The sequence below is a fragment of the Arachis duranensis genome, chromosome 4, assembly GCF_000817695.3.
Source record: "Arachis duranensis cultivar V14167 chromosome 4, aradu.V14167.gnm2.J7QH, whole genome shotgun sequence".
Lineage (NCBI taxonomy): Eukaryota > Viridiplantae > Streptophyta > Magnoliopsida > Fabales > Fabaceae > Arachis > Arachis duranensis.
Window position 1 is genome coordinate 37,605,589 of NC_029775.3, and position 8,581 is coordinate 37,614,169.

Sequence of the window (8,581 nt, forward strand, 5' to 3'; positions counted from 1 at the left end):
AGGAAAGACATGCAAGACACCAAACTTAGAATTTTTGAATGTTCAAAAACTATGATTTTAAAAATGCATATGAAAAATAACATAAAACACAAAACAAGAAAAATCATACATTCAGACAAAAAAATCATCAAGAACAACTTGAAGATCACAGAAGAATACAATGCATATTTATTTATTTATTTTTTTTGAAAATAAAAATAAAAATAACCCAATCTAAGCAACAAGATGAACCGTCAGTTGTCCAAACTCGAACAATCCTCGGCAACGGCGCCAAAAACTTGGTATGCGAAATTGTAATCACACTTTTCACAGCTCCGCATAGCTGACCAGCAAGTGCACTGGGTCATTGACGTGGCGGAAAAATCACCGATTAAAAGTTTATAGAGAAAACAGCGTTGCAAGTATAGCTCTTAACCAATGAAGATTCCGCGTATCAATTTAAAAGAGTTGTCACGAAATTTAGAAATAAACATACTGGGCGTTTGAGTCCCAGGTCGTCTCCCAACGAGTTGCAGAGAAAATGCTAATTTATTAATCAGGGATTTTCAAGGGAGTTGAGTTGAATAATGAGCAATTAAATAGTTGTAAAATAAAAACTAAAAATGATTATTAATATTCCAAATAAAAAGGCCTTGACTGGGGGAATGATCAATTGAAAGTTCTATCCTTGTTGGGATCTCTTAGGTGTAGTATTAAAAGGGTTGTTGTTTTCACTTAGTCAACCCTCACTAAATAAGGAAAAGTCAAGTGATTGAGCTAACTCTTATTCACAAATCCTAGTCCTCTCCCTTGGAAAGGTCTAGCATTAGTAAATACAAAACTAGCCAAAAAATTCCAGTTTAATCTTCACTTAAGCTTTCCAACTCAAGTGTCTCATTTTAATCAACCCCCATGTCAAGTAGGGAATCTACTCCATTGACATGAATATAATACTCAGAAAAATATAAGAAAAAGACATAATAAATTAAATAAAATAGAGACTGAAAAATTAATTAAAAAAAAGGAATCCTCTGTATCAACAATCCATGAAAATAATCCAACTACCACTTCAAACAAGAATTAAGAATATGGAATAAATAAAAGAGCAAGTAGGGAAACAAACTAGAATAGTATCTTCAATGGAGGTGATGACTCTTCAATATCCGAGGCAAAAATCATAGAACTAATAAACTATGAATGTAAAGAGAACCTAGAGGAAGAGTAGTTCCTCTCTAGATTCAAATCTAAAATCCTAAAACTATCCTAATGAGAATGTGTGTTGATGTGTGTTGAGTCTTTGTACATTTCCTGGCTTTATTCTGTGTTTTTGGGCCGAAAGCTGGGTCAAAATGCAGCCCAAAATTGCCCCCAGCATTTTCTGTTATTTCTGTAGATCGCGCAGGTCACGCGTACTCGTCGGTCACACGTGCGCGTCATTCAGCGATTTTCCATGTCACGCGTACGCGTCGTCCACGCTTGCGTGTCATTCTTGCAGACTCCAATCCACGCGTATGCGTTAGGCACACGCACACGTCGCTACGACTTTCTCCATTCCACGCGCTCGCGTGAGCCACACGTGCGCGTTGATGCTCGCTGGTTATCTCATTAGTTTCTTGTGTTCCTTCTATTTTTGCAAGCTTCCTCTCTATTCTCTAAGCCATTCCTGCCCTGTAAAGCCTGAAACACTTAACAGACGGATCACGACATCGAATGGTATAAAGGAGCATTGAAATACACAAATTAAAGATCTCTAGGAAGTAAGTTTTCAACCATAGAACAAACTTAGGAAGGGATTGTAAAATCATGCAGTTCATATGAATAAGTGGGCAAAGACTTGATGAAACCACTCAATAAAACACAATATAAACCATGAAATAGTGGTTTATCACAATCCCACATCAAACATAGAAAATGTGTGTCCACAATTCAAAATCAATAACCGAGAGTATTAGTCCCGAGTCGTTCTCCCTAGGAGTTGCCTTAAGATGCACATCATTGGTTAGGAGTTCTTTTGTTGTTTTGGAGTTTAGTGCAAGAAATCAAACTAATAAAAGTGAATAACAATTAATCAAGATAAAAGCCTTGGCTAAGGGTGAGAATTGGAAGATCTATCATTATAGTTTCTATCAATTGTGACAACAATTGGTCATTACTTCACTTAGTTAACCTCTAACTATGGAGGAAAGTCAAGTGAAAATAATCAAATTGAGTCACAAGTCCTAGCCAAACCCTGGGGAAGTCTAGCTTTAGTGACATACAAATCAATTAGCAATTTCCAATTGAGTATCAACAAAGGACATTAACAATTCAAGTGTCTCCAATAACTCAACACCCAAGCCAAGAATGAAGAATCTACTCCATAGCTAAAGTTGACATTTTCTCAAACAATTGGTGAGCTATAGTGAAAGACATAGTGAAGTTGAGAAGAGAATTAGAATTCAAGCTATGTAATTCAAGCAATTAACAACAATAAAATAATTGACATCAATGAACATGAAATAACTCAATGCATTAATAGAAATCAAAGTAAGAAAATCCAAATCTAAGATCCAAAGTAACTTGAACAACAAGAACGCTAATTGGAGAGTAGGAGAATTAGATCTACAAATTGAATCAAAGTAAAATTAAATTGACAATTGATCTCACCAATGGATCTAAGAGGGAGAAACAATCTCCTCTGCTACTGATTCGGTTGATTCACGTGCAGGTAACATGGCAGCACCTAGGAGAGTTACTATCCAGGAAGCTAGAGCCCTAGATTTTACACTGCAACCATATCAAGCGCATCTCCCAGCGGTGGCTGCAAATTTTGAACTAAAGACTGCGCTACTCAACTTGATGCCCAAATTTCATGGCTTACTTGCTCAAGAGCCTATCAAGCACCTTAGGGATTTCCAGACATCCTGTTCTACTGTTAAGCGTGATGGTACAGATGAAACTTCTATTCTGTTAAAAGCCTTCCCATTCTCTCTTGAGGAAAAGGCGAGAGAGTGGTACTACACTCAACCTGGAGCGACTGTTGCTAACTGGGATACGCTTAGAAGAGAATTTTTGGAAAAATACTTTCCAGCTGAAGTTACTGATAGATTGAGGAAAGAAATTTCCATGATTATTCAAAGCGAATCTGAGACTCTCTACGAATATTGGGAGTGCTTCAAAAATCTTTTGGAAGCATGTCCCCACCACATGATTGACAAGTTGGTGTTGCTCGGCTACTTCACACAGGGCATGAAGCCTCAAGATAAGACCACATTGGAAGGTGCTAGCAATGGGTCTATGAAAAAGTACAAGACCACTGATGAAGCATGGCAACTGATGAATGTCTGCAACTCCAATAGGAAGACAACACTGTGGCAGCCACTCGTAACTTCTATGACCGCCCAAATCAAGGATACAATCAAGGTGGCAGCTATAACCATGGATGGCAGGACAATTCCAACCAAGGTTGGAGAGATAATTCTAACCATGGTTGGAGGGACAATCATAACAGAAGAGGCAGAGATAACAATGAAAACCAGAGGTGGAATAACAATAACAACATCGACAGCAGAATTAAAATCAGGCCTATAGAGTACCTCATCTAAAGCAGCCCCTAGCATCTCAGCAGACCCCTCAGATCACTTATCCATCTACATCTTCTAATGATGAGTTATTATAATCTATTGATCGGAGATAGCAGGCCATGGAAAACAACCTTGCTTCTACTCTAAATGGTCTAAACTCTACCTTGCAAGCTCTTGTCTCACAGATTGGATCACTAAATAACTCCAACAACCAGTCTTTGAGCTCCAGTGGAATCCCCTCTCAACTATTACCCAATCCCAAGGGTGGCATCAATGCCATCGCCTTAAGGTCTGTAACCACACTACAAAGGAGGAATCCTGAGGAGCCAAGCCCGCTAGAACACGCCCCAGCTGAAGACATGGTTGAGGTAGAGGACGTTGAAGAAGAAGATGAAGCACAAGGCATGGCTGAAGAAGAAGCAGCCCAACCAAGGAATGTAGAACCCCAGCAAGTTGAAGCTGTAAGAAATGCCACTCCTATCCCATTTTCACACCTTGCTAAGAAATCCAGAAAGCAGATGGAACTTGATCCCAAAATGGTAAAAATCTTCAAAAAGGTTGAGGTAACCGTTCCTCTATTTGATGTTATTCAGCAAGTACCTAAATACGCAAAGTTTCTAAAAGATTTGTGCATACATAAAGATAAAATTAATGAATTAGAAACTATTCCTTTAGGTAGTTCTATATCTGCTTTAATGGGAAATATACCCGAAAAATGTAGTGATCTAGGTCCATGTATGGTTAACTGTACCATTGGAGGCGTAAATTTTTCTAACTGCATGTGTTATTTAGGAGTGTGCGTGAGTATTATGCCTTTGTCTATATATAATGCTTTAAGGCTCCCTCCCTTAAAAAGGTCGGCAGCTCATTTTATGTTAGCAGATAAAAGCATTATTACAGTGGTTGGAATTGCTGAAGATGTGTTAGTGAGCATTCAGGGGCTCACATTTTCCATTGACTTCTATATCTTGGAGATGCCCCAAAATGACTCAGGAACACCATCATCAATCCTGCTTGGAAGACCATTTTTGAAGACTTCGAAGTTCAAGCTGGATGCCTTTTGGGGAACCTATTCTTTTGAGATAGATGGCAGAACAATGAACTTCAATCTGGATGAAGCTATGAAGAATCCCCCGGAAGATCACTCCATATTCCAATTTGACATCATTGATGAAATTATAGCTGCAATTGATGCCAGGGCATCTTGGCCAGTTTCACTGACCCTTTCTTTACTATTTTAGGGTAGTTTCATGCATTTTCTTAGTAAATAAGCAAGTTTTAGATAAAAATACACTTACATATTGATTCAAGCAAACATTGTGAACTTTACATGATTTTCTGAGAATTATGCAGGAATTGAATGATAAAATGGATAATGCATGATCTCATGACTTGGAACAGAGATTTGATGCACTTTATTTGCTTGATTTCAGGATAAAGGAAGCAAGGAAGAGCCATGTTAGCAGCCACGTTAATCTAATTAATGTGACCACTAACGTGGAATGGGAATAAGCTTGCAGCGTTAATGGAAAAAGTGATTGCCAATAACGCCTTCGAAGCCATCATAGCCCACGTTAGTTGCCACGTTAATTACATTAACGTGGTAGCTAACGTGGAGGAAAAGGGGAGCTCCAACGTTAGTGGTAAAAGTGAATACCACTAACGTTCCAAAAGGGCACACTTAGCCACGTTAAGAGTCACGTTAATCCAATTAACGTGAACTCTAACGTGGGAGGAGAAAGCAATCGCCAACGTTAGTGACACTCACCTTTGTCACTAACGTTGGACTAAGCCAATATTGCCCACGTTAGTGGTCACGTTAAGACCACTAACGTGAAGGGTAACGTGGAGCAAGGAATGATAGGCCAACGTTAGTGACACTCACCTTTGTCACTAACGTTGGAGATGGTAATCACCACCACGTTAGTGGTCACGTTAATGCAATTAACGTGAGGCACTAACATGGGAAGAAGGGGCGTTTGAAGCGTTAGTGACAAAGGTGAGTGTCACTAACATCCTCGAAGCTTGGGCATGCCCACGTTAAGGGCCACGTTAGTTACATTAACGTGGATCACTAACGTGGGGAAGAGAAGCAAAGAGCAACATTATTGGTAAAAGTGAATGCCAATAATGTTTGCGAAGGACTAAGAGGCAACGTTATTGGTAAATGTGAATTCCAATAACGTTTGTGAAGGACAAAGAGGCAATGTTAGTGGTCACGTTAGTGAAAAAGGTTATCGTCACTAACGTTCTCGAACCCACATTTTCACTTAACGTTAACACCACTAACGTCCTAACTAACGCTACCATGCCTGACTCACATTCTTTCTGCAAGCAAAGCTGAGCCCACTAAAGATTGTAACTGCTTCAACTCAAGATCAAAGGCCCATATCCAAGACTTGAAGAGCTAACTAGAAGATCAAGAAGAGTAGTATATATAGGAGTAGTTTTGAACTAGAAAGGGAGCTGGGCATTTTGGAGAACTACACTCTGTATATTTACTTTTCCTGCAATTTCTAGTTTACTTTAGAATGTACTCTTCTCTATCATCTTCCATTTCCAGAGCTATGAACAACTAAACACCTTTTCATTGGGTTAGGGAGCTCTGTTGTAATTTGATGGATCAATTATAGTTTTCATTCTTCTTCCTTTTCCTTTTCTCTTGATTTACTAGAAAGCTTTCGATCTTAAAGCAATTGGTTAGTTGTCTTGGAAAAGAAACTCTCCATAATTGGATCTCCTCTGAGCCTTGGAAAAGGAATGAGGAGATCATTCTAGAAATGCTTTCTCATGTTGGACCAAATTGGGGTTTGGACGGATACAGTGACATATAATCCTCCCAATACTTTGATTTGGAAATACATGTAGTATAATCAGTGACCATATTTCATCTCTTCCCATGAGCAATTAAATCAAGGAATTGGGCAATTTTTCAAGCTTAGAGAGATTGGGTTGTCAAGGAATTGGGATCCAATCACCTAAGATTGCCAAGGAGATCAATGAATGCATTAATTGAGGGAGAGATGAGAATGAACCTGATCCAGAGAATGCAACATCTCCTAAGCTCAATGAATCCCCCATTTCTGATCTTACCCATTCTCTTTACATTCTGCCATTTACTTTTATGTTCATCTCCCCAAATCCTCATTTAAGATTTTGCAATTTACTCTCTGCAATTTACTTTCCCGCCATTTAATTTTCTACAACTCTCAACTCAATTTCTACTCAGCTCAACTAGAACATTCCTCTAACTAAAGTTGCTTGACTAATCAATCCCTGTGGGATTCGACCTCACTCTATTGTGAGTTTTTACTTGACGAAAATTCGGTATACTTGCCGAAGGGAAATTTATTGAGAGACAAGTTTCTGTGCATCAGCAATTCACCAGGAAGAAATGGAAGAGAAGCACATGGAGCAAGATTCAAGTGTGGGGACACCCGCTGAACCTAATGAAGATTCTTTTCCATTTTCACCAGCCCCAGATGATACAGAGCCAAGCAATGAGCAGAAAATAGAATTAAAGCCCCTTCCTCCACACCTCAAGTATGCTTACCTTTAGGACAAGTAGAAGTTTCCAGTTATCATTGCAAGGGAGCTCACTTCCCAACAAGAAGAACAACTGCTTAGTGTATTGAGGACGCATAAGAAAGCAATTGGATGGAGCTTGGCGCATATAGTAGGCATCAGCCCTCATGTTTGTGAACACCGAATATTCTTAGAAGAATGAGCAAAGCATGTCCGTCAACCTCAAAGAAGATTGAATCCAACCATCTTAGAAGTTGTCAAGAAGGAAGTAACCAGACTACTTGAAGCAGAAATCATTTACACCATTTCAGATAGCGAATGGGTCAGCCCATTACAAGTGGTGCCCAAGAAGTCTGGAGTCACAACAATAAGAAATGAGCATGGAGAACTTCTGACTACCAGAGTGCAGAACTCATGGAGAGTTTTCATTGACTACAGGCGTCTCAACCAAGCCACTCGCAAGGATCATTACCCCTTGCCATTCATTGATCAGAAGCTTGATCGCCTGTTAGGTAAATCTCATTACTACTTTCTAGATGGTTATACAGGTTATTTTCAAATCCATATAGCTCCTGAAGATCAGGAAAAGACTACTTTTATATGTCCTTTTGGGACTTATGCTTATAAGAGAATGCCCTTTGGCTTATGCAATGCACTAGCTACTTTCCAAAGGTGTATGATGAGTCTTTTCTCTGATCTCATTGAGAACTGTATGGAAGTTTTTATGGATGACTTTAGCGTATATGTGGTGGACGAAATTGTGATCCATATTCTCTTCAAGTTGTTTGTCTTTGTATGAAATCATTATTATGGCACTGGTTGAATTCACAACTCCGTTCAACTAACCAGCAAGTGTACTGGGTCGTCCAATTAATAAACCTTACGTGAGTAAGGGTCGAATCCACAGAGATTGTTGGTATGAAGCAAGCTATGGTCACCTTGCAAATCTCAGTCAGGCAGATTAAAATTGTTTATGGGTTTTCGAAAATTGTAAGTTAAGGAATTAAACAATAAAAGGGATAGAACACTTATGCAGATTCATTGGTGGGAATTTCAGATAAGCGGATGGAGATGCTGTAGAGCTCTCGGACGCCTGCCCTCCTACTGCTTCTACTCAATCCTTCTTACTCCTTTCCATGGCAAGCTTTGTGTAGGGGTTCACCATCAACTGTGGTTACTTTCATTCCTCACGGGGAAATAACCTGTGCGGCTGTCACTCGCAAAGCTAACCAGTCTGGAGGCATCACCCATGGCTGATGGCTACATCCCATCCTCGCAGTGAAAACTAATGCACGCACTCTGTCACAGTACTGCTAATCACCGGTTGGTTCCCGCTCCTACTGGAATAGAATCCCTCTTTTGCGTCTGTCACTAACGCCCAGCAGGTTAAAGTTTAAAGCACGTCACAGTCATTCATTACCGGAATCCTACTCGGAACACCACAGACAAGGTTGGACTTTCCGAATCCAGATGAATGCCGCCAACTATCTAACTTATACCACGAAGATTCTGTT